Source organism: Neodiprion fabricii, chromosome 3 (genome assembly GCF_021155785.1).
Source record: "Neodiprion fabricii isolate iyNeoFabr1 chromosome 3, iyNeoFabr1.1, whole genome shotgun sequence".
Taxonomy (NCBI): domain Eukaryota; kingdom Metazoa; phylum Arthropoda; class Insecta; order Hymenoptera; family Diprionidae; genus Neodiprion; species Neodiprion fabricii.
Window position 1 is genome coordinate 20,297,514 of NC_060241.1, and position 19,350 is coordinate 20,316,863.

At 37.1% G+C, this 19,350-nt stretch overlaps 1 protein-coding gene across 3 annotated transcripts in view; it reads right to left on the minus strand.

Annotated features, from left to right (window-relative positions):
- Positions 1-19,350, minus strand: part of LOC124177171 (heterogeneous nuclear ribonucleoprotein L) — a 79,156-nt gene that overhangs the window by 41,003 nt on the left and 18,803 nt on the right. The gene's annotated exons all lie outside the window — the stretch shown is intronic.

Sequence of the window (19,350 nt, forward strand, 5' to 3'; positions counted from 1 at the left end):
AGAGTTTTTACAGGTCTCCGGGTTTTATGAAGTTTGTTTTGTGTATCGATTTACCAAAGGAGGAAGAGTAAGAGTGCCGCAGGTTGGCGGATGGATTTCTCGAAGACCCCAACCGTAACACGCGATGACCCTCCGGTTTGCTATCCAGATGACAAACAGAAGGATGATCGGTAGCAACGGCAGCAACAGCAACATACTTTCCCGCTGATTGCCCGACCTTTGCTTACACGCACGTAGAGACACGCACAAAAATGTGTGACTTACGTCCCAAGCAAACACCCATCCAAAGCGCGGCGATGAAACCGTGTCCAGCATCCCTGCGTGTTTTCTGCTGGATGTAGGAGAGTGGAAAAAACTCGGCCTCCGAATTGAGAAGCAAAATCTCGAGAAACAACATTTGCACATACGGCAGGCGGAGGATAATTCCCAGAGATTCTTCTCCCTTTCGTTTTCTTCTTCTTCATTCCATTTTGACAAGTCGAGTCTGGTTTTACGACTGCGGAGGTATAGATTACCTGACAAATCGGATAACGTCTTGGTCAACTACAAGACCGGAAGTGAACCGAATGGAAGTTTGTTTGATTGTACGGATGCGAGGGTGAAATAGACAGGAAATTACTTGGAATAGCTGCTTCACCTCACTTCGCGATTGATTCCATATACGAATGCAACCGTCAATCAGAGAACACCATAAACAGTCTGCACTCAATATTTCTAAGTGCCCATCCACGAATAGTTATATCCAAAAGAAAAGAACATTTTTTCGCCATGCATAAAAAAATCTCCAATCTTTTCTGACTGGCACGTTTTACATCTGTTTGATTTAATTCGGTAACATTCCTTTGTTTAGATTCTATTCAAAATTTTTACCTTGGAAGATGAAAAAAAAAACCAAGATCTAAGGTTTTCCAAACGCTATGCAAATTTGTTACGACCATTCGTACACTGTTGAATAAGTTTTGACCAGAGTCTCAAGTCTTCCGACAAATTGGTTAAATACTTGATTTCAACAAGCGAGATTGGTACCCAACGTTTATTTTTTGATCATCTACACAAGGCTGTACAGAGAAGATTGAATGGGGTAAAGTAGTAGGAGGCTGCGTTAGATTTAGAGAGCAGTATAATCCGCGTAGTGTATACAGACATTCAAACGCGCGGTATAGTTGTTTCGCCACGGTGATGAAACGATGTAACCTGACCTAAAAACCTCGGGTCCAATTCAACGTCGAGATGTTTCTTGTTCCATTCTTTCAAAAATCTCGGCGCGATACGGGATGATGAAAAATGAATGAGTACAAAATAGGTACCAGTACATATAAGAAAATGAAGGCATAACAGATAATAAAGCGTAGCAATGAGAGAAGAAAGACAACGAAATTGAACCACCGCGATAGTATGTACATAACAGATTGATCTCGTCGATTTCCCGAAGGGTAAAAAATCTTTAGGTATTCATTGCTACAGCTGCCACGATGCAGCGCTGTATTGCCATATACATGAAACGTATCTACGATATATACACAGTCATTTAAAAAATTCACCCTCGCGCGTGCAGTTCTCGTTTTGGTCCCACTGTTTTATGCCAGCTACAGGACTTGCCGAAATTGAAACAGCAGCCAGCCAAGCTTGAAAACGTAGGAAATACGAACATCCTTTATATACGTTTGGATTAAGGATGCGAGGAGGGGAAAGGAGGATGAAGAAGGCGAGAAGATTGGACGAAAATTCACACCCAACGATACGTCCAATTTCCCTGTGTGTGAGTTGTATGTATAATAACGAACACCCGCCATAATCCCGGTGCAATTTGCGGCATCTAATCTGACCTCACTTGACTTGACTTGACCTGACCTGACCTAACCTGACCTGACAATATTTCGAATTAATTATTTTTTCTTCACATACCGCGCTGATGGTGTTTAATACGTGTGTATATTGTATAAACAGGTCTCGAGTTATCGGTTTACGTATATTATATATTACATTTCCCGCATGGAAGGAAAGAAAATTTAGCGTATCATCTTCACGCCGACAATCGTTGTTATCCCAATTTGCTCGGAATTATTTCCATCGCATAGTAATGGTGCTGTTTCATTCGCTGTTTCGTTCGCGTTCACCATAATTGACACAGATAACAAAGGCTGGAGATTTTTTATACGGCTTTTCTTTTCTTTCCTAACATTTGATCCAGACAATCTAACCGATTTATCCTTGAACAAACGCAAACTTCTATTACTTGAAAGTAATTCAACACTGAACTGAGGGGAGTTGACAAAAAGATTTTCAAGACAATGGTGTAGAGAAGATAGAGACGTGACTGCGGAAGATGATGAGACGATCGAGTATTTAACATGCGTGTTCACGTCGAGTTGGGTCGTTGACAAAATTTGGCGTTTGTACAGCAGTACGTGGCTGGTAATGGTGAATGCCTTTCGTGCAAGATAAGCTGTCGGATCGGGAAACTGCGTATAAAATCCATGTGTAGAACACATCTACAAGTGTACGAACATGTAGGTATGTTAGAAGAGTTAATCCGATCTATGGGAGCTATCTCTCTCTCAACGACTATACCCTGTTGTCATTAGGGATACGTGCTCAGCGATCAACCCTCGACCCTTATAGATCTTCCGGAATATCACCTCGTACCCAACAAACTACCAAACTCGATCGGCTATCCACGTGCCTTGTGAATATTCTCTACCTCTTATATATAATGAAGGTAGCTGACAGGCGGCAGTCGATAAGGGAAGGAGCTTCCGTCGTGCGCGTAAATTTCACTACTTGGATAAGAAGAAGAATATCAGCGAAGTAAAGAGACGGAGATAACGAGAAGAGGGGTGAAAATCATGTCAACTGCGTACAACAGCTTGAGTAAGACTTTCTTTAACCACACAATTGCACCCAACCAACGTTATACATTGAATTAGTAACGAGTCGCAGCTTGCATTAATCTTGAAGTAAGTTCGATCAAGTGTAAATCTGGTCGCGACACATCCTTTAAAAACTTTCAAAAAGCAGTATAAATATATATATGGCATGCGACGTTTGCATCGGTTATATTATACAATTGTATACTGCAGAAGTTCGTCTTATCGGTATAACAATCGTTGAGAAAAATCTCTGAACCACGCCAAGAGTTGAAACTTGAGAAAGTAAATTGACTTTCGAAGCTCTATATTCAGTTCGAAGCGGCCGACGTGGTATCCGAGAAATGGGATAATAGGGGCTTTAGAACCATGCTGCCGAAAAAGTTTATGGAACACGGTAGCTCAAAGATGAATCTGACGTTATCGCAATCGTAATCCTATCGTAACTCACTTCCGGTATTCGCAGTTATTATCAGAGGTGACGGTTCAACATCTTGTAATCTGAATTTGAACACGATATTGATTATCGGACAAAAAAGCAATCTTAATAGAATTGTTACTAATACTCATCAAAAGTTCATGGTACAGGTTAAAAACTCGCTTGTGAAAGAATCCTCAAAGGGAAATTGGGACCCTTAATTCATTCTCGTCTGTTCCAGTCCAACCCGATTACAGTCAATTCTCATATATTCTATTCAATTTGTCACGAACAAAGACGAGACTCAGCAGCTGCTCTGCTAAAAAAAAGGAAAGACCGTATATCAACACGGTGCTTTTGATGAAATTTTTTTCAACCAAAAAATGTACAAGTTCAAAGCTTTCATCTAGTCACTCAATTCGATTCTAAAAACTCCCCAAGATTTCCCGGGTTTTACAAGTTACCGAAAGGTGGACAGTAGTGGACACCCTAAGTATAAAATCATTGAAAACAACGTTAGATCGAGATACACAAAGTTGAGGACTTGCATTTGGAATTGGATCATGGAGCTAGCCACTCTGGAACCCCAGGATACGGAATCTGGATAAGTGGCGGCGCTTGTTCACGGAGAGTAAAGCAGTTTCAGCCAAAGCCATTCGAACATGTACTGCTCGGTACACAACAAAGTATACGAGGGGGTGAGAACAAATCGAATCCGGAGGTAAATCTGGGATTTAAAGGCATTCCCAACAGCGGGACCCGGGGGTGTGTCTCTCCGCTAATCTGTAAATCGTTGGACACCCAAAAATACACACCGGCGCAAATGCTAGGCGCGCGCACCGCTCACGGACATCAAACAGCGGGAGGGTGGCAGGTTGGTATCGCTAATGCAAATCGATACCGACCTCTAAGCGTTTCGAGAGGGTCTTTCCGAAGTGGTCCAAGTATATCGGTGGGTGTGCGGTGCATTGTCGCTCGTTGTCGAGTATCTGGTACATCTTAATGCTCCCTGTCGTTTGAGTGCGGGACCCCCAAGAGCCGTGAGAGGGGACCCGAATTCGTCAATCTCGATTCCACTGATCGATCTCACGTTATACGCCGAGGCGATTCGCGTATTGCGCATCAAGGGAAAGCCCGATGTCATTTAACGGTGACAAATTGGGAAAAATGACCATCGATCAGTGACCACTTGTTTCGCATTATTTTTCCTGGAGTTTCGCTTTCCTTTTTCTTACAAGTTTTCAAATCGATTCTCGATAGAACGAAACTTCGTACAAGAAAAACGAAGCTTTTCGGTAATGGTTTTACCACGCACTCACGACTCATTCTTGGTCTCTCTTATCTAATATACTCTCCATTTCACCTGACTATCACCTTCCATTCCCAGAACCCTGATTCTGCACTCGCCAACGCTTCAATCCACTCGTCCCAATACACTTTTCACCTACCATCTAAACTGCACATTTCGTTTCTACTGTTGTTCCATCAACTTCCTCAGAATAAGCATGTAATTGATGTTCCAAACATACCTCAAGTTATTCAAGCCTCATCCTAACCTACGGATTTCCTAGAACGTAAAGGCGAAACCTTTTCTGTCTATTCCTGATATCTCTACCTATTCCCTACCGCTCGGGAATAAACGACCTTCGGGTCATCGTAGCTTGTATTTCGGTACATTATTTTTTTGCAATAAACAGAATAACAATGTTTCATAAAAATTGATGTTCGTGTTGAAAAACTGGAAAACGAGTGTTCTGAAAAATTGACACACATATATTTTATTCAGTACTCTGTACTAGACGTTAAATTTTCCAGTAAATGTTACTCAATTGATTTTCTAATTTTCATGGCCTGATTAATGGAAATGCCAAAGAAAGAAAATATATACACCGCTGATGTCACGGTAACAGAACACTGGCAAAAAGTACCGAAGCGGCAAGTATTTCAGAAATCAATGAGGATGAAAATTGATTACGTTCTTTGGGTGCTAATCAACCATATTGAAAAATTATTTAACTCCATGTTTTTCGGGTAAGAATAACTTTATGCAGTATGGCTCTTTCGACTCGGTCTTTTAAATTTTTGCAACGATTATGAGCAATTTTAAAACAACGCTATAATCAAACGTACACAATACAAACGTAATTTTGCGATTCCAAGTTACATTTTCTCTCAGTTATTGATCCTACTTATACGTTTAGGCTGCATTTTTACTGAATTCAAATGACAAGATCAATTATTTTCAACTCCCGCTATTCGATGTCCGATTAGTTTTCGTTTACGGCTGATGATAAAATTCCATAGTATAATAAAAAAGCTTCGAAAAGATAATTCCCTCCGGGAATTTGAGGATCGCTCTGAAGTACATCCTGTCATGTTGAAAATTCGTAAAAAGATGTGCGATTAATGATGTAAAAAAGAACGAAACTAAAATTTGGTAAAGAGAAACCGAATAAAGGCTTGTTTCCTTCTTCTTTTTCTTCTTCTTCCAGCCGCTAATTTGTCATCGGAAAAAAAAAAAAACACACACACAAACAAAAACGAAAATTCACACCGACGTGTCGTCCTCTCGTTTTTGGCGTGCGTTGAGTTAAATTCGGTATTGCATCATTGATAATTAATTACCCGTCGTACCCGCGTCGTTGCGGTCTGTTCGCATTGTCTAGAAGCGCTCAAGCAAACCGTTATGCTGGTATGCAGGAGGTCGTCGTCGTCGTCGTCGTCGTTGACGAGAATCGTTCCTGCAACGGCAGCACTACCAACGAGCTACGGCCAATAATCCCAGCCAATTTAATTACACGCCTGTCTCTCGCTGTTTATAGTTTCTCTCCCTCTTCTCACACACATCGATCTACACGCACGTACCTCCATAGTATTTATCAAATGTAATATACATGTACGAATAATTGACCGTTTTTTGGTGTTGCAGACGGGTACGCATATTTTTCGAATTCCATCAACGAGCGGCGGTGGCGACAAAGAAATCGTTTAATAAAAAAATAAAAATTAATAAATAATATTCATATTCTTATCTGTGTGCGCGTTTAATCTATATACATATAAAATGTATACCTATATACGAAAGTCCGCTATTGTAGTACGAAAAAGTCACGCTTTTAGACAGTATATTTTGAATAGTATATATACACACAACACATTTTTTTTTTCTTTTTACTTTTTTTAAACACCTATGTGAACGAGGCGGTAAGTATAAATAAACTATTGAATAGCACATGCGAATGTATACATATTTTAAGTATACAAATAGATTCAGATACCGAACGACAAGTTTGAGTTAATTGCATGATCATCAAAAATGTCGGATGAAGTATTACATCATCATTCGTAATTTTTTTCGAACAACGTTCTTAATATAAATCAGTTTTCATCGTGAAAAATTCGTTCCCTCGAACTGTATCGCTCGGCGATAACCGTGAAGGTTAAAAATTTTCAAATGAATTATTGTGCATTCAATAATTCTCTCAGAGTTGTTACATCACGGATTTAGAGTTACTCGTCTAATATGAAAGTTTTCATACAGCCCGGTTAAGATTGTTTATCAAGATAGAGTTATAACATAATATCAAATGTAGGCTCGACAAAGACGGACTTACGTTTAACCCTTAGAGTCACGCATTACTGTACTTTTATAAGAAAAAACAATTTTATGGTTTCTGGGGTCGCCGATTACGAATCTAAAATCTGATTTTTTTTAAATACAAGGTAGCGGATCCAATATGGTTAACGAAAATGTTAGATTCGATCAAATCTGGAGAAAAAAACTCTAACTAGGGGTGGTTTGGAAGTCGCTGATTACAAATCTGAAATTAGATTTCGGAAATTCAGTATGGCAAATCCAATCAGCGGCCCCGAAAACCTCTCGGCAGAGTTTTTTCTCCGGATTCAATAAAATCCGAAATTTTCATCCATCATCTTGAATTTGAAAAATCCGATTTCAGATTCGTAATCACCTACTCCAAAAACTTTCTCGGAAGTGAATTATTCCTTCAATTTCCACGATTTTTTTTCAACCCCTTTGTTTCCAACGATAATAATTAATTACATTATATCGCAATAATTAATTTCGAGTATTGAAAACCTGTTACATGTACTATCAGAAATAGCAAAAAACCGCAAAGAAACATACTGAAAAGTTTTCTAAATATCCAAAAAAAAAAATGGCTATAAAAAAGGTGGTAAGGGTTGAGGGATGAAACGTACTAAAAGACCCATGCAAACATGCAAATGTACCGATGTAAACAGATCGGCTCGGTGTGTACGTCGTTTTATATAACTATAAATATAGTAACAGTGACGATAATGAGAAAAAATAGTAACGGATACTAGACTGTCCGGTAACAGTTATAAAGCTAATTTTCATTTCGTACCTAGAACTATATTTTTCGATTGTAGTAAAAAAATTAAAATAGTTAAGGACTGAGCGGAGCGGTAACCGGAACTAAAAATTTCTCTCAGTGTAGTCGCTCCAACGTAAAAAAGAGATTATTAATCAGAGATAATTAAACTTTGTCTACACGATTATATCCACGTTAAACCGTTATACACACGATAATTTTGTAAAATTCTGCTAAGAAACTGGAATGAAATTCACATACGCATGCGAGTCATGTTTCAGACTTCGGCTAAAAATCCTATAACTTCGCGAGTGAGGGATTTTTCTTTACAGCCGAAACTTGTGTTTATAGCTTGTTCCAAGAGATAAAAAAAAAAAAAAATTATACCATCCTAATTTGAAACAGTCTGATACTTAAATTACACGCGTTAGTTTTACAATATTACAAGCTGTATAATATCGTATATTTCATCACGTAACTTCCGGTTCCCTTTTCTTATTTCTTTTCCATCTTTTTCTTCTTATTCCCCCTCCCATTTCTCTTTTGCATGTAACGTCGACGAGTTAGTGTGACGAATATAACACGTATACGTACAACACCATCAACCGCATATATCGGTGCAAGTTGTAAGGTTATTCTTGGTCACGATCTAGAGCGATTCAACAAGAGAGAAAATGACGCGGACGTATTCTCTCTCTCTCTCTATTTTTCTCATCTATCTCCTCTCTTCTCTCTTCTCTCTTTTCTCTTCTCTCTTCTCCTCACGGTTAAAAGTATGCTACGAACGCAGCCGTAAAGACCAGGGGGAGCCTATTAATAGGCAAACAACGCGCGGGGCTTTAAGCTTCGCGGGCTCACGAGAGCCTCGCGATAAATTGACAACGCGTTTTATATAGGTGTGTGGTATACGTGTGTATGTGACACGTGTATGTAAGCTGCAATTTTACAAGCCCTTGTTATAATATCTGATGCACGATCCGGGGAACGTGTGAATCAAGCGTCAATATTCAAAATATTAACACCTAATTGTACCAACTGATAAAAATAATTTCCAAGCCTACGCGGTGTGAAAAAAAAAAGACAGAAAAAAAATTTTTATTTACCAAATGACAAAGGAATATTTCGTCGATTCAAACAAATGTAATTCAACTCAATAACCCAAATTATTGTCAAGATCGCTTTCTTGCTGATGTTATTGAAGATAATTTTTTTAATCGCAAAGGAAAAAAAAAAAAACATTTCTTTCGCTATGTTTGATAAACTCAAAGAATCTTTACCCTGTGTGTACATAATTTTGTTTATTTCTTCTTCAATAAGTAAGAAATAAATATATAAACCTGTATTATATGTATATAAATATGTTAAACATTCGAAAGAAAATTATAAATGTTTGCAATGAGAGTATTTCTAAATTCGCTTATTCAAAATATATGCAAGAATTATAAGTGAAATTAGCCAACGTTGATTCTTACTTTGTAATAAGAAAAAACCCGTGCACAAAACTTCAACAACACAAGTTTAGTATAATAAATGTATGTTTGGTATATCCGGTCGCCGCGTTCCGGCGGTTTCAGTGTCGCGAGTTTATTTTGCCTGATAATATGTTTGTAATGTGTAAATCTTTTTTTTCCTCTTCGTTTCGTGTATACGGCAAAGGAGAAAAATGCCACGTGCAAAATGATAAAAAAAACTCGTGGTTGGGTCGGAAGCGAGGCGATATCAAACCTATACAGCCTACCTACCAGCCTACAATAATACATATGCAATGTAAACCGTCATATTCGTTGAAGGCGGCCCTTGAAAGATAATTACAGGAATCATGTTCCCCGAGCGTTATGTAAAACCAAAGATATCACAACGCCGTCGAAGCTGGTAAAACCCAACGCGGTGATTGTGACGAAAAAAAGGTGAAGCAATGAAGAAACAAAGAATTCATTTACATCGCAAGAAAAAAAAAAGAAATGGGATAAAGGGAGAATAAAGTTTTAATCAAATTTGCGAATATCTTCAATTACATTCAAAATTATTCCAAGTAAAATAATATCCAAGTCTAGAGTTGTCAAATTTTCTCCGAACCCCCGTATTCTCCGTTGCTTAAATTCTTTCTACTTCTTTACACGTACTCCTGTTTTTCATTTCCTGAAAATTTACAGACGCGTATTGCACACGCACTGTGAACAGGATAACGGAAGGAGAAGAAGATGGAAAATAATATAAGAACTTTTGCGAAAACGAGAAATGTATTAATTAACGCTTCGGAGATGGAAGATACATGTTATAACGAATTCGTATGCCGGTATCAACTGGGTAATTTAGGTATGCAAATCCGCCAGACATTGACGGTGAGAAACGGGATTATTTCCGTGCACGGATACGAGAAGATGCAGCGGTGCAGCAACGGCATTGCAGCGTCGTTGATGTTGTGACAACCGAATTGGTAGCCGTTTATCACTCGCTACAGAAATTTTGTCCCTTGCTCAGCTCCTCGTTACATTATTTATATATTATTTATATATAATTCCACTTAGGACACGTGTAATTATACGCATTAGACATATTTCTTTCATTTCTAGAACAAGGTCTGAAAAATAGTTTTTACTCTAAAAAACATCCTCAAAAAGTATTGCTGAAATTAAGCTTAAGCCCAAGAGTTGCCCGACAACTACGATATAACGTTTTCCCATTTAAATGATATTTCGGAAGAAATCGCGATCGTATTGATAGAGAATACAATATATTATACATTGGTACTACGGATTTCATAATAGAAGATTCATTGACCAAAATTACATGATTCTATTATTTCTTGATAGAAAGTAATCACAAGTAGTGAATACGACCGAGACTTCAACTAACTTGTAATTAATCTCAAGATTCGTTCAATGTCAAAGATCTTACGCGATAGAAATGAGAAGTGAGGGTGATCGGTGTGAATTGATGAAACGGGAATCACCGGCTCGCATATATACTGTTTTAATTAACACGATGTATAACTCTACGTAATACGTATACGTATTCTGTAATATATATGTATACTCTTGCGAATTTAGGTACACACACACACACACGCACACACATACCTAAATTCGCAAGTACCTAAGGATAATGGTATAATATACCTACAAAAAGATGATGATAAATTCGATTAATTATCAAATAATACCTCAAAGAAAGATGCAATAAATCGACCGAATAGTTAATTCTCATTGTAAAAGATCCCGACGCGAATTATGATGACAACTTTTAATTTACGCGAAAAGTTAAACACGGAAAGAACTAAAATCATTCAAATAAAACCAGGAACAAAGTATATTCCACAGAGTTGAATCCGAACGTAAATCAAGTCAGTTCCGTACTGATATCATTTGCGATTTTGTGATAAGAAATCGTGAAAAAAGGTGAAAAGAAAATCTTTTCCTACTAGAAATCCATTAACACTAGAGCTGTTCAAGGGTCATGAGTTTTCCTGCGGTTACAATACATAGACCATTGATATGTAGTTTGCGGTTTTGTCGAAGCAAAAGAAGAAGAAAACCTAAAGCTAAAAGAAAGAAAAAAAAAAGAGCACAAGAATCAAAAAATGAGTAATAAACTAAAACGAACAGTCGCCGCGAATCTCCCATATAAAAAACCACCCACACACACACACACAATCTTTCTCTATTTTTCAAGACACTCTACCCTTGCACAGCATCTATCCATCTATCTTTCTCGACGTGTTTGTGATTTATCTGCACGGCAAGCAGCATCCTCGTACCGGTCGACGCATCTGGAGTTCTGCGCTAGTAGTTGCTTCTCTCTTATTATATACGTATATATATATACGAGAGGCTCGGCCAAGGAATACATTAATTTATTTACCGCAACCACGGCGGTAGTGGCTTGCCTATTTTTCTTTTCGCAAGTCACACACAGAAGTACGAGTACATTTATCTGTATAAGTATATACTAACACGGCGTACATAAACGGGCCAATGTACGTTATACACTTCGCCACAGTGATTCCTGATCGAAATATAATAAGCCAATCAGAGAGAGGCTAACTAAAAAGATAGACTTAGGATGTAAACTGCGTTAATCCTCTAGACATTTGTTATTCCATGGTCTTCTTCGTTTCTTATATTTTCTACGTTTCTTATATCGGTGAAGCTAAATAGACGCTATGTTAATTGTACGAAGTTCCGTTTCTTGTTATATACCAACAAATACATTATAAACGTTAGACTGTGTCCCGAAAGAAATCCTGTTCCACAATCATCTTTGCAACAATTCTGAGACGGTTAAGTTTTTTGAATAATTGGTTACGTTGGCAATGCAAAATCAGACCGGAGCGCCACAGCCGGCCTGCCGTGAAACATACTCAAACTTTGTAAACGTAACATAAATTCGTGACCGTTGAATTTCGCATTTTTAGGTTAGATTCGACGGTCGTGGATTATGTTACGTTTAAAAAGATTGAGCCTGGAATTTCGTATTTCTTGATAAGATTCGACGGTAACAGGTTATGTTACGTTGAGAAAGATTTAACCTGTTTCGCGTCCAGCCGGCGGTGGCGCTACGGGTTGATTCTGCATTGCCAACGTACCCAAATCGTTGAAAAAATTATCCGTCTCAGAATCACTGCGGCCAAGTGTACATTCTATACATACGGTATGCATACACAGAGCAGGAATGCGGATGACAGAACGGTAGCTTAGTCTCCACTCTCCTCGAGCGAACTAGACTCAAACGGACTCGATGATCGGCTCGCATGCCACTGGATTAAGCATAAAATAGCACTTAAAACCGCCAGCGTGATTGGAAACGAGCATATGTGTGTGCATATATTTGTTACATACGTTATTCAAATGCCCATAAACGATTTTCTATATTTATATTATGTAACCGGCGGTTCAGATTGTCCCAGGTCGGGAACATGTAGCCAAGAATCGTGTATATTTTAAGGATGAACAACAGACGCACCGTCTCAATCATAAGTTAGACTCTAAACGTTTAAAAAATCTCCAGCAGTGTTACGTGTTATCAGCGCCACTGATGACGAACGCGAATGAAACAACACACCTGTACTATGTAATAAAATTGAATGTGAGGAAATTCGGAAAACATTGTTAATGAGATACCCGTCAAGAATTCGATAAAAGGTTTTATAATTCAACTTTTACGTAGTCGATCAGATTCCAGTATATTTCGCCTTATTGTGTTAACCAAACAGAAATCACCATAATTTAGGTACGTGATCATTTTTGATAAACAATTATCTCCAAAGTGGTTTAAAAATACATTTTTATACGATATGCAACAAATGTTCGTCGAAAATTCCATTTCTGTGTTTTGAATATGCCGTAGTAATAGGATTTTTCTTAAAGGTTTTTCACGCATTCTTTATGGATATCTCGCCAGCGAGCAAAATGAATCAAAAAACATTGGAACGGGATCGAAAATACCGGATTTTAATCATTCTGACCTTTCTAACTATAATAACTTGTCTCAAATTATTCACATATTTCTTAGCTTGTTCTATTCAAATTTCCTCAGATTCATTTCTATTATGATAGTATTGGTGTTTACTATCGTAGACACAAATAACACTACTGACAATTTTTTGAATGGTTTTTCCCATATACCTAACTCTTGCTAAAGTGAGTGCGGCTCATTCATCCTCAACTTCTTTGCCTTAAGTTGTTTATTTATACGTAATACACGCACATGAAAGAAGTATGTGTGTATATTGAGGTGTCCTTTATTTAGGGTACTGACGCCCCCCAACTTCAAATAATTAAAAAAAAACACTTGCCTCATTTTTTCAAATTTTTACTTCACCTCGAACACGTGCCACCAACAAACAACAAAACAAAATCCGTAACTGCATGGTTTTAGTGGGAATTAGTGCTACTATCTGAGAAAAAATTCACATGATTGTACCAGAAAATCTAAACAAATTGTTCTATCTTTAAAAAAGAAAAAGAAGAAAAAAAAAAAAGATTTCCGTAGTGTGCAATTCGTGTAGATTGCCTGGTACGATAATGTGAATTTTTTCTCAAACAGTAGCACTAATGCCCACTATGAACATTATTATTCTTACAATAACAATATACATATACAGAGAATGTGTCCGAAACACGTGTTCGAGACGAGGTAAAAATCTGAAAAAACGAGGCAATTATTTTTGAAACATTTGAAATTGATTTGGGGGCGGGGGGTCGAAAAAATTCGTTGATACCCTAAATAAGGGACACCCTAATAAATATATACCTATATAGATTATAGATATTTATACCTGTACGCACGCGACATCGTTATGTAGCCCAGGTTACAAATATGTTTATATAAGACGCGCGTTACGTTGAGAAATAAATTAACTATATTTAATGATCAACTTCCACTTTCGATTATCTTTACAACACGCGATATATCGCCCACAAGCAATTCGATATGCATCGGGACTGCGGCTAGTTGGTTATACCATCCATTCACCGCACTGAATTACCGCATTGGGTACAGTTATATTCGCGCATGTATCATGCAGGCTTATACGTTATGGATAAGAAAAAAAAAAAAAAAACTTGATCACGGATTAGAATTTGTTACGATTTTCTGCACCTTTCTCGTTCCCGCCGATTCTGCTTTACATTTACACATATATACCCATATATATATATATATATATATATATATATATATATATATATATATATATATATATATATATATATATATATATAAATAAATAAATCGTTCTCTCAACTGTCACTACCAAACGGTAAAAAAGAAATGGAAAAAAAGAAAAGTAATCGTTCAATAAATACTTTACGGAATATACCGAATTATTTTTGCAGGTCTTTGCGGGAAAAAAAACGAAATAAAGCAGAAATAATAACAAAACTTTTCGCACCAACCTCTATTATAATTTCGTCATATTAACGTGAATATTGAAAAGCCGAAATGGCGAGTGAATCGTACGAGCAGTTACATGATAATTTGCGAGAAACTCTTCAGCCTACATGGGTATACATATATTAATCCTCGTGATCGGTATATTCGTACGTAACTTTTTCGCAGCAAGGCCAAGGCCAATGTCATTTTTTTTTTTTTTTTATTATTATTTCTTCCTCAAATTTCCTGTGGTATAGGTTGGCAACTAACTATACGTGTAACCGGTTCTTACACCGACAGCTTCTCATAATCGTTACTGACGTGAGCTGAAGACTCTTTTTTACGATCAAACTTTCGACGCTGAGCGTGCGTGATATGAAGTCTTTTTTTTTTAATCACGTACGTAACTATACATATCTACGTAGTGCTCACGGTTGGTAGAGTAACAGTGAGATTTGTGATCTTTAATACATGTTACATAAGAATAAGTTACACCGACACGAAATTAAAAAAATACCACAACGCGTAAGAACAAGTAATTTCATTTGCTTGGTTCGTATATATATTGCAGCTAATTGTAAGACTGACCTCATGCACGCTAGCAATAGCCAGAAATATAAACGTTGCTTTGGTTCAAATTACTTTTAAACTGAATTGAATCAAGGGTATAATATAAATTTATATTAATCAACGGTATTGCGATTTTTATTGATTCAATTAAATATTTCTATCGTTAATTACGTTATTCAATACCGTATTTAAGAAATGTAATCCTCTTCAAATAATTATAAAATTTATTCATCGCACGATCAATGTGAAATTTACTAATATTCATTGACTGTAAGTTATAAGCAAACACATGACAGAGTAAAGTCCAAATAACCTAAGACTGTATTTCAAAAAGTGCCTTTATACATCAGGTATAAATTGCCAAGTTTAGTTACAGTCGAACATTGCACATCATTTGATAAAACGAAATTGATAATTTTTATATTCACGATCAAATCAAGATAAAATAGATGATTTACAATTTTCGGTGAGAAAAAAAGACGTTTTACATTCCTCGACGTAATCTATTATGGTTAACGTTTATATCATCCTATAGTTTACATATGTCGTAGTGTGCGCCGAGCATGAAAGGGCTCCAATTTTGAGTTGATCAAGTTTTACCGATTACCAGACACTTTGATCAATTTTATCGCATTTTTGAATTGGACCTTTGTCTTCGAATCTCTGGCACTTCCTATGGTCAAATAAATATAACCTCAGGCGTTATTTACGTAAAAAGTTTAGATCTTTCAGGACGTGAAATACATTATAACGTACTAGTACGGTAGAATAGTGAATAACTGCGCGTTTTGGGTAGAATGCGTTTTCTTTCCATTTCGTACGGGGTCTGGCCATGAGTGTAAGACTCAGTTTCTGGGACTGTAAGTGGCATGAAACCACCGCCATCTTAAAATTAAGAGCGTAATTAGTTTTCTTTAAATTCATATCTGTAACCGTGAGGCCGATGCAAAAATTTTACAGAGCTTTTTTTACCTGACACAGTTATCCATAACTTTTATTCGCAACTTTTTCCGCTAATATTATTAAGAAAAAAGTTACGAGCAAAAAAAAAAATAAATAAATAAATAAAAATTAAAAATGAGGGGATAAAAGACTTTCAGGCTTCGTTATAAACAATTTGTACTATCCAATTTTTGTATTCGGTTTGTTTTCATTGATTCTAATGGTTATTAAATTCTACTTTTTCTTTTTCATTCAGTTTAAACGGAATAATGTGACAATGACTCCCATCCTCTCACACCAGCTGTATCGTCAGTCCTTATCACATAATTCGTATAGAATCTAACTCGGATTTTATTTCGGACCGTAGACAAGTTGGCCTTAAGATTGAGACATCAATGAATATTGCTGTACCAACATTATGACCTATCCAAATTCCAGCCAGATCGAAACTTTCGCCATAAAAAGCTACCGGAACTTGTTGGCGACAGCTCTACATATAAAATCAAAATAATTAAATAAAAAAAAAAAAAAAAACGCACAAATACACATCCATGCAACAATCGTACGACTACGACGTTGTAACACTTAGATGCTTGCGTCTAACGAGCGAGAGGGAAAGAAGGAGAATAAAGAGAGAGAGAGAGCGACAGCAACTAGTGCGTGAAAGGGGGGTGTGAAGAGAGGAGAGGGTTGAACGTACGTTTCACGTACTGGCTGGTGTATTTTTAATATATGGTACTAGCTTGGGCTCTTCTAGTTAAAGATATAAATATAACAAAGCGCCGGATGAAAAGTGGACCTATTAAACCGGTGCGACTGTATGTACTCTTGTATACCTATACCTATGTACTTTCCTTCGGTCTTGTGCAGCGGCAAAGGATGCACCGTCGCAGCTGGACGTCACATTTGAGCGACGAAAAAATGTTAAAAGAAACGGAAAAAGAATGGGACAAAACATGAACGTGAGAAATAAAAAAAATAAAATCTCTTCCTTCGACATAAATTACGTATGTTTATATTCAGGCTGTCTAAGTAAACGACCCGATTTACAACACGTCTGTTCGTCAGTTAGATAAAGATTAATACTTCGTCACTCATTGACATGGTATTCTACCTTATATAACCTACAAACAAAACACCTGTATAAATATGCGTGGATTCCGAGTTTTCTGTGTCAGCTGCTGGCTTAGCTTTCACATCGACCGTCATGAGATATATATTTTTCCAATTTGTTAAATAAAACGTGTAGTTTGACATAAAATGGGCCACCTAGTCTGGAATTTTTTTCAGATCATTATTATTATTATTATCGTAAGATTTCCCGTTTCTCGTTTCAATTTTAAATCATTTTCAAAGTGCGATTCTTCTTTCTTCGACCTATTATATTTTTAATAATACTTATTTTTTTTTTGTCCGAATGGGAATTTTACCGAATTCGCATGTGAGAAGGTTTTCAGAAATTAGTCACAGTGATAAAATGTGTAGGGCGATCAGTATAGGGAAAGAAAAAAAGAAAACGCTGGAAAACTATTATCTATAATAAAATTGATAGAAAATATATTTGCATCGTTAATTGGGAATTCCAGATCTTCAAACTAATTGGAAAAGAACAGTTCAACTGTTGGACGATTCGTTGTTGCAAAAATTTTATTAACCTTATACCCGATTTAACCAAATTTTTACCCACAATTCCTCGAGTAGGCTGAATTTTTGCAAGACTTCGGCAAACTCGACTAACGTGCCAAATAAAATAATTCCTCAACACTTTTTACCGGAGAAAGTATAACTACGGCAAAAGAAGAGCGATTGAAAATTAGTAAAAATCAATATCAATGAATTGAAACCATTGACCTTACATCCCAATAAACGGTCGTTTATTTATTTAAGTTAACCAGGCCATCGTACGTTTTCCACAAGTATAACGTACATCACAATACACTTGTGTCTCGTGACATTTTAACCACGTCTCATATCATCACGGAGAACGAAATCACAGCCGATAGATGAATTTGCGCTAAGCCGTTAGATACGAGAAGAGCAGGAGAATGCGACACGGACCAACTGTTCTCTGTCTCGAATTCTACTCATATGGTTACGTAATGATGCCCCGTTCGCGTATACTAATAACTTGCGAGGCATCCTCTTCTTCAAGTGCGTTGGTACACACATGCCTACGTACGTACGTACACGGACGAATATAAATAAGCGTGTGTGGCTGCAGAGACGAGGGATGATAGTGTGTGTACGCGTATGCATACATGCATACATACATACATATATATATATATATATATATATATAAACTATGTACCCTACCAACGAATTTAACGTGCAAGCGACAGATGCTTGACGTCTTGCGCGACTTGCAGCGGCTCTTCTTCTTCGGCTTCTGCTTTGCCATGCTGCCGTATTACCAAATAGTTTATGACTAAACGTGCAAATACTTATTGCAGATTCTTGCGGATAGACTTGAAGAAATTTTTAGTTCCGGTTACCGCTCAATCTTTAACTATTTTCATTTTTTACCACAATCGAAAAATATAGTTCCAGGTACAAAATGAAAATTAGTTATCTAGCTGTTATCACAAAGACTAGGATCCGTTACTATTCTTTCTCATTACGATCACTGTTGCTATATTTTCTTGTAACTGTTGCGAAAATTTAATGCGTGCGATTATTGCGATTCTTCCGATTCCTGACCACGGCAGTGTGCAAGACGACAAGATTTGTAGGTATGATTAATGTTTCAGGGTTCATAATAATTGATACATACTACATTGCAACGATACTGTTTCACTTTTTTATGTTGATAAAACCATCCGAATTATACTATCATCAAAGTTTTGTTGCGCTGTTCATGCGGACGGCATGAATGCTTGTATAATAGAAACACAAAGATGCTGGAGAAAGGGTGAGAGCGAAAAGAAGTTCACGTACACACACGTTTTCACGATTAGAAAGTACAACTATACATTTTATCTAGATTTTAAGAACACGACAATACGATAGCCAATGAGGTAGAATTTATGTGCGATCTCTACAAGGTATCGCTACTTACACTTTCTCTGCTGGATAATTGTTATAAGAAAGTACAAAAAAAGATGCCCGTCGTGCCTTAATTCAACAATGGCGATACAGTGTGATAAGGTGTTCGTATTTCTTTATGGGGGAGGTGGAAGTTCGGAATGCGCCCAACTCCGAATTATTTATTGAGTAACAAAGTTGTTTCGAATGGTCGGGAACCCGCCGGCTCAAAGTTACGATAGAGCAAAGTTCCTAGAAGTAAAGTTCCGATAGGGCAAAGTTCTGAAAAATAAAGTTTCGA